Here is a 7,500-nt window from a genome sequence, read left to right on the forward strand (position 1 = left end):
TCCTCTCTTGCTTTTACAAAATATTTCTAAAAAAGTAATTCGACAAATGAAGGGAAATGCTGCAAAGACTTCTATACTTGTTCATATTACCGTCCTAATGTCAGTGAGGAAGTTAGCCTGGTCTTGACTGATCAACTGGCACAGTTAAGCAAAATTGTAATTTTCCAACCTTGCATGAACAGTTCGTAGACATGATGGACGACAACAGCCTCACAAAACTTATTACATAACTTACACGGCAAAATAACACCTTGGACTTTGTTCCTTTGCAATACACATGTAATCCATCTCTGATCGAGAATGTTAAAGTTCTACCTGGTCTAGAAGATCACGGTGCTGTTTTTGTGGAAGGCAACTTTTCCCCAATCGTCAACAAACAGACAGCAAGAAAGATCTACCTTTTTAGAAGAGCTGACTGGGATGGCCTTACTCCAACAGTGCTCGTGCTGAGCAAGAGACAATGGACTGTGAAGCTAGTGTAGTCGTTGAGTCTCTCAGGAAGTCTTATGTTCGGTTACTAAATTCGCGGGCATCAAAAAATTTATTCCATCCAAAATTGCAAAACAAAAGAACCACTTACCATGGGTTAACTCTGAGCTAAGGAAACTAATTCGAAAACGTGACAAGTACTTTAAAATCAAAAATAAAACTCACAAATCTAGAGATATTCAACATCAAAAGTCCCTCAAGGCGCTGCTACACTGTGAAATGTCTTGTGTAACTTGTTCCGCCACATAAAACGGGGGAAAGGAACTTATTTAAGTGTCTAATCTTCTAGCGCTGTAGAGCACTAATCGGGGACACTTTAAATTGAAATTAACAAGTTAACGCAAGTCAAATCAAAGATAAAGCAGAATTGTTAAACACTCACTTTAAGAGTATCTTTTCTGAGTCCAGTCCCATGACGCTCAAGCATGTAGCTAACGCAGCAGTAAGAAATCTACTTACAGATCAAACCATTTTTCGAATTATGCCCTCCATTACTATCACTGTAACTGATAACTTAAGCTAAATCCACACAAAGCTCCTGGTCCTGATACCTTACACCTTCAAGTCTTAAAAGAATTAAGTTCTTCAATTTCTCCAGCGTTAGATTCTATAAGACCTGGTTAAGAGTCTGGTGTTGTCCCATCGGACTGAAAATCTGCAGTTGTTTTTCAAGATAGGATCAAACCTGTATTTTCAGTAAAGTTATGGAGCATGTCATAGTATCCAACATTATGCATCACTTCGACCAACACCAAATACCAAGCAACCTCCAGCACGGATTTCGTGAACATCACTCATGCTACATTTGTCGATGACTTGGCCAGGTAAGTGCAAAACGGCGGACAATCGGATGTTATAGTGATGATTTCTCAAAGGCATTTGATTAAGTGTCCCACCAGGAACTGCTCTACAAACTGTCACTCTACTGAATCAGCAACGGGTAGTTCTTGAAGGGGAAAAGACTGATCAAGTTCCGGTGTCATCAGACAGGCCGACAGGGTTCCGTTTTAGGTCCCATCTTATTCTTGGCCTATATAAAGCAACCTCCCCCGGCCCGGTATGTGAAATCCAAAGTTTGTCTTTTCGCACACGACATTTTGATCTCTTTAGCCATCAAGTCCGCGGATGATTGTATCCAATTACAACAAAATCTTCTTCTAAATGTGGAAAAGTGGGAATTGGATTGGAAGATGGAGTTCAATACTTCAAAATATAACGTTTTAAGCATCACAAGAAAGTGTAATCCGTATGTTCATGTTTATAAGGTTAAAGAACAAGTCTTCAGTGGACTCTCTGCATTCTGTCAAAATACCTTGGTGTCTACCTATCCGACGACCTCCGCTGGAACGAACATATTAAAACCATCTCCAACAAAGCAAACAACTCCTGGCTTTGAGCGGAACTCAATACATTGCCCATCCAGGACCAACGAAACGGCATACAAGGCCCTAGTACGCCCAAGTCTGGAATATTTTTCATCTGTGTGGGATGCATTTAAGGTGATTCCCATGTTTTGCACCACGCATCTCACACTGCGCATAACATTGCGACTTCGGAGATGGCGGCGTTTCACCGCGGCCATCTGAAGAGAGGCAATTAAGGCCGCTTTTGCTGTTCAAGGAGTTTTGAGAGCAATCACGATAACTCTTGTCGGTTAAGAAGGTGTTGTTTTGGAACTCGCCCCAGTCCTTTCGCGGAAAATGATCATTTTGAAGCCGATTGCCCCTTTGCTATGCATTATCATAGTGTTGTGAAGGAACGAGCACTGTGACCCCTCCTTTTTAATAGTTTTATTTACTCATAATAGGTACACGGAAAACATATTTTAAGGCGAAAAAAAGTTGGATAGTAGGAGTTGTAGTATTTACATCTAAAGGACTTGAAACTGCATTCGGAGCCCGACATTGAGTGCATGGTGATTACTGTAGCGGTCCAATTTGATTACATTTCTTTGCAAGATTGAGCAATTTCAAATCACTGTACTTAAAGATTATAGCCTGGACAAACAAACAAGTTCAAGTTTTCAGTAATACTCAGTAGCTTTGGCTACATGACAACAATTTTTTCCGGTTGAGCTAGTTTCGAACGCTTCTCGCGTAATCCGGTAAAAACACTTAGAATAAAGGGCATACAGCGCGAAAACAAGCACGGTGACCCCATCTTTTTATTGCATTTTTTAATGTCCTGTGTATGAGTATAAATTGGGCCAAGTTTGAAAAACATCTGGATGGTACGTCATTTTCAAGGGAATCATCTTAAGGAGGCTCGGAAGGGTTTTCAGCTGAGCGCGTGCGCGTAAGCCATATACGCAATTCTAAAAGCTGCTCGCGTCAGCTCCTGATTCAAAATGGGTCACCAGAAATAAACAAATACCGCTAATTTCGCTCACCTTTCTTCTGATTCCTATACGTATAGAATATAAATGGACATCTCCTATTCACGAAAACTACGAAAATTGCACACACACGGTTTAATGGTCACTTCAATCCGTTTGTGTTGGCCTGTAGCTTCACTCGCGCGGGTGACACATGCGTAAATGCCGATCTTGTAACCCCCTCATTTTTCCTGATTTTGCAACTTTACTCGTTCAAATCTTTGCTTCCGGACGGTAAATGTTTTTCATTTTTTGCATGTTAGCGTAGATTAATTTAAACCGTTTGTAGGTGAAAATAAATTAGAGACTATTTGTCGTCTGTGAGGTAAGACATGATTTTATGGACCGTGAAGACGTTTCGATTCGTCTTGTGTTTGCAAGAGATCTTCAAGACGAGGAATATATGAAAATATTATCTTTTTTCGCAGATAATTCTGTATTGCTTGGGTAAAATTCAGTACCGTAAGAGGTTATTTCCCCAGATGACCTTTATCGGCACATGATTTAAGAATCTTGTATCATGGAACGCCGACACGTTGAAGGCGAATCTCCAGGCTCCTCCTCCTCCTCCACCACCTCTCTGCTCCACTCCACTTGCCAGTTTAATTTCGCGCCGTTCTTCTGCGGTGCGTGGCACTAAACTTCGAAGGAAAGTTGGCTCGTATTCATTGCCGTCTTTAGTGCGGACGGAAATGATAAATTGGTTGATGTATTCAGTATTCATTCAGCTCAACCGCTGGAATAACTTCCATTTTCCTGTCTTCGACCTTCGTTTTCAAAATTCGTTCAAGCAATCGAACATCTCGTTCAGTTTTTTGATTGGCATTTGTGTTTTCTTGTTCTAAAATAAATTCCTCAACTGAGCAAACAGAAGCAAACCTTCGGCCATTTTTCAAAGCGTGCGGTTTTTGTGAAACGGCTTTCGGATGACGTTCCATTCGATTCGTTCATTCATCACTAGTGAAATCTCGTCGTTCGTGTTCCTATGAAATAAAAGGGATTTTTTTATAAGCATTATGTGTACTGGCCATCGCTGGACAATGACTGGATCGTGATTGGCCAGAACGCCTCACAAGTCCGATTGTGGGGAAGAGGTGAAGGACGCTAGGGACAAACACGTCCCCATGAAAATGAGCTATCTGCCTTAATAAAGGTTTGAAAACCAGAGGTGATAGGTGACGAGTGTATGTGCCACCAGTTGGTGACCTTTAAACCGGAAAGGAAGACAGAGTATAGGCTACCTGTAGCCTCTTCAATTTGCAGTTATCACAATCAACAAGCTTCATGTCACAATATTTATTTACAAGGCAGTATTTACCTGTCAATATATTAACACTCAATCAATTTCGAGATTTACACAATATAATCATCTTAAAATTAACTTTATACATAGTTAAGCATGACGTAAAAGCAAACTAGCGATGATTGCAAAAACATCAGACTAGCCTACGTTTAAATATTAAACGCTAAAAATAAAAGTACTTTTGGAAGAACAGAAATGCGTAACTTGGGAATATGCCGTAATTTGGAGGTCTTTTTTTCCTCCCGTTGTTACAAAAGTACCCGCAAAAGAAGTTTAATCTTGCACAAAAAAAGACGGTTAACTAAGAAACCATATGATCTTACTGGATTCAAGCAAGTACTTTTAAAATAACTGCATGGTAACTCCGCAACAAATGAAAGCGGCTGACTTTTTGTTCATGTAATCACTTGAGGAAAACTAGATCTCGTTACACTAAAAAAATATTCACATCAACTGAACAAGCCACCTTCAGATTCCAATTTCATTATTACTCTGACTATAATGAACAAAATATAGTTCTCGCCCGGGTTGCTCGAAGTCTTGGTTAGCGGAAATCCGCCGTAATGCCACGACAAACAAGAGATCGAATTTTACATACCCAATGGTTAGCCTCTGGCTGGGCTTCGAGCAACTCAGGCCATTAGCGTTTTTCCTATTATCTTGTAAATCACCCGGGAGTCGAACAACGTGTAGCTTATTCGAAATATTAACCCAGAATTTATAACCAAGAACAAAACTACCTTCCGAGTTTCAACCTCAGTTGTGCGAAAACTACATCGACGTTAAATATCTGTACAAAAATCAATTACTTTTAACAATGGAAGAGTACGTACATCACATTTAAACGGTCTTGGAATGGCGAGTCCAATTTAAATATTGAGTTCTTGACCTTACAGACTATAATAATACAAAACTCTTGCAAACGTGACCTAGAAACTCGATAAGACGAAATATCCAATCAATAGGAACTGCTTCAGAAACGAAAATTGAAGCAGTCGATTCATTAATGAATTACCAAAACCTTGTTTAAAAAGGTTCAAAATGCAACTGCCTCCTTCCCTCACTTCGAAGGCTTTGAAGATCCGCCCTATCACTATAGGACTGCCCATTTTTAAAAACTCACCATGCGACTAATTCGCAAAATGCTCTGATATTGCATGAAAATCACCTCTTAACTATTTAAGGCAAACTGTATTGATGGCTTTTTCGTTCTTTGATGCGCGAAGGTATTGGGCTGACTCGCCCCTGTTTTATAAATAAAATGTGGGTGAACTATACCTGGAATCACTTTTATTTATCTTACGCTAATTTGTATATTAAGAATCATCGACTTCTTTTCATATATTAAAATTTGGATTTTTCTGATTGCTCTGATTGCTCGATACCGCCGCTGATGCTTAAAGGTGGGCAGAGACGAGGGGTCCTGTTACAGGGACATGTTGCAGCGACATGTCTCCTCGTGTGAACTGATACTTTTACGATTGTGCAACATCAATTTGGGGTGACTTTGCCCTTTGGACACGTCAATGCAACATATCGCTGCAACATATCCATGAAACATGAACCCGCAACATTTTCATGTGAGTGCAAACGTTGTGATTTTATCCCTACTACATGTCCGCGTTACACGACCCTAATGCATGTCGCCTCAGTGTGTACTACACACCTATTTGTCGCTGGAACATGTCACTGCAACATGTGCCCTCGTGTCTGTCCACCTTAACTCTGAAATCTATCAACAACGAGCACGTTTTTCCTTAATAATAGGAAGATGTTAAAATAAATTAATAAGTTAAGTAAAATATGTGATCTGTACAATGAAGAACGAACGTTTTAACTGGAAATAAAATACTGCTAATAACGCCAATGCTCGATGACCAATATATTTTAATGTGCAGGTGGCCGGTGTGGCCTTTAAACGATGCTATCGGTTTTGTCTCAACTCGGCTGATCCGGCATTGGAATCCCATAAGAAACACTGCCCTACCAATGTCTTATTACGTGCTCAATTAATGACTAGACCCTTACTTTTAAAACCGGCAAGTAATAGTAGTGGAGTACCATTAAGGGAGTAATCAGGCGAGTAATTTCAAAATCGGCCGAGCGCGCAGCGCGAAGCCGATTTGAAATTACGAGCGCGATTGCCCCTGAATTGTACGACACAAAGTCCTATTACTAATTATTCGTAACAAATCCTAACCATAACCCTAAACCCAAGTTACCAAGTCTAAGGACGGAAGCGAGGCTGCCGGTGACCCTGCTTTGATATAAACCTTTGTGCTTTTCTAATGTTAATGTAGACTAACTAAAATTACAACAACACAATTTACATAATAAAAGCAGCGAGGTCTGTATCACTGCAAGGTCACCGGCAGCCTCGCAAACATTCATAGGCTAGGTCACTGAGCAAACAACTGTAAAATGGCCTGTTTGGAGTTGTTCAAATTGGATACCTGTAACTGGACACCCACATGATCGCGCGCCAATTACGCGACAAATAGGCGCGTACAGAACCAATCAGAATCGAGAATTTTGTAATAGTTACGATTAAGTCTGTTATTAGGCCACGTGGATAAGCCAAGACTTAACGTGTTTTTTTTCCCTTATGCCCCGGCCCTGCATGGGCCGCCCGTCTAGCACAGGGTTACCCCTAGCAACGAGTTGCTGGTTCCCGTTTGTACTCCTGGGAGAAAAGAGGTGATGTGAGAGTACAGTGTCTAAACCCAAGGAAGACACCGTGACAACAGGAACACGGACCACTCAGCCCGTGTTTCAAGCGCTAACCACTTAGCCACCATGTCTCTACTAAAAATAAATAAAAATAAACAACAATGCACCACCTACCCCCATCCCACTCTACAAACGAGACATCATGGTTTGCAAAAGACTATTTCAGCATACTACAGGAGAAAATAAAGATCTATTGTGCTTTTCTAAACTATGGTTCAAAAAGAAAATACACATGCACCAGCCAGAACCACGTGACCTTGAAGCGTGTAACTTGCAACTCTTTTCCTTGGAACAAAGTCGGGGATTTTAGGACACCAATTTTATGCCCAAATATGGACAAAAATAAGATCTAAGCTGCACGCGCGGGAAAATACACGAGCTACGTTACGTCCAAATAAGGAAATTTTTAAACTCAAAAAACCCCACCTCTGAACCAGAGTTAAGGTGGCTGAACACAGTTTTTGATGCCTTTGATTCATTTACCTTCTTCTCTAAAACCATTGATCCTTTGGTCACCAAAAATGGTAGCAAGCAAGTTAACAACACGAACTTGAGTTTTTTGATAGTTAAACGGACGTATATGCCGCTGCCATGGTAACATGAA

At 40.6% G+C, this 7,500-nt stretch overlaps 1 protein-coding gene across 1 annotated transcript in view; it reads right to left on the bottom strand.

The window, feature by feature from the left end:
• Positions 1–4,144: 4,144 nt before the first annotated feature.
• The window catches only part of LOC138012503 (adenylate cyclase type 5-like), a 50,962-nt gene continuing 47,606 nt past the window's right edge, over positions 4,145–7,500 (bottom strand). Inside the window, exon 23 of the mRNA XM_068859286.1 lies at positions 4,145–7,500. This exon is cut by the window's right edge and continues 835 nt beyond it. The gene's annotated coding sequence lies outside the window, so the exon portion shown is untranslated.

This window comes from Montipora foliosa, chromosome 8, assembly GCF_036669935.1.
Source record: "Montipora foliosa isolate CH-2021 chromosome 8, ASM3666993v2, whole genome shotgun sequence".
Lineage (NCBI taxonomy): Eukaryota > Metazoa > Cnidaria > Anthozoa > Scleractinia > Acroporidae > Montipora > Montipora foliosa.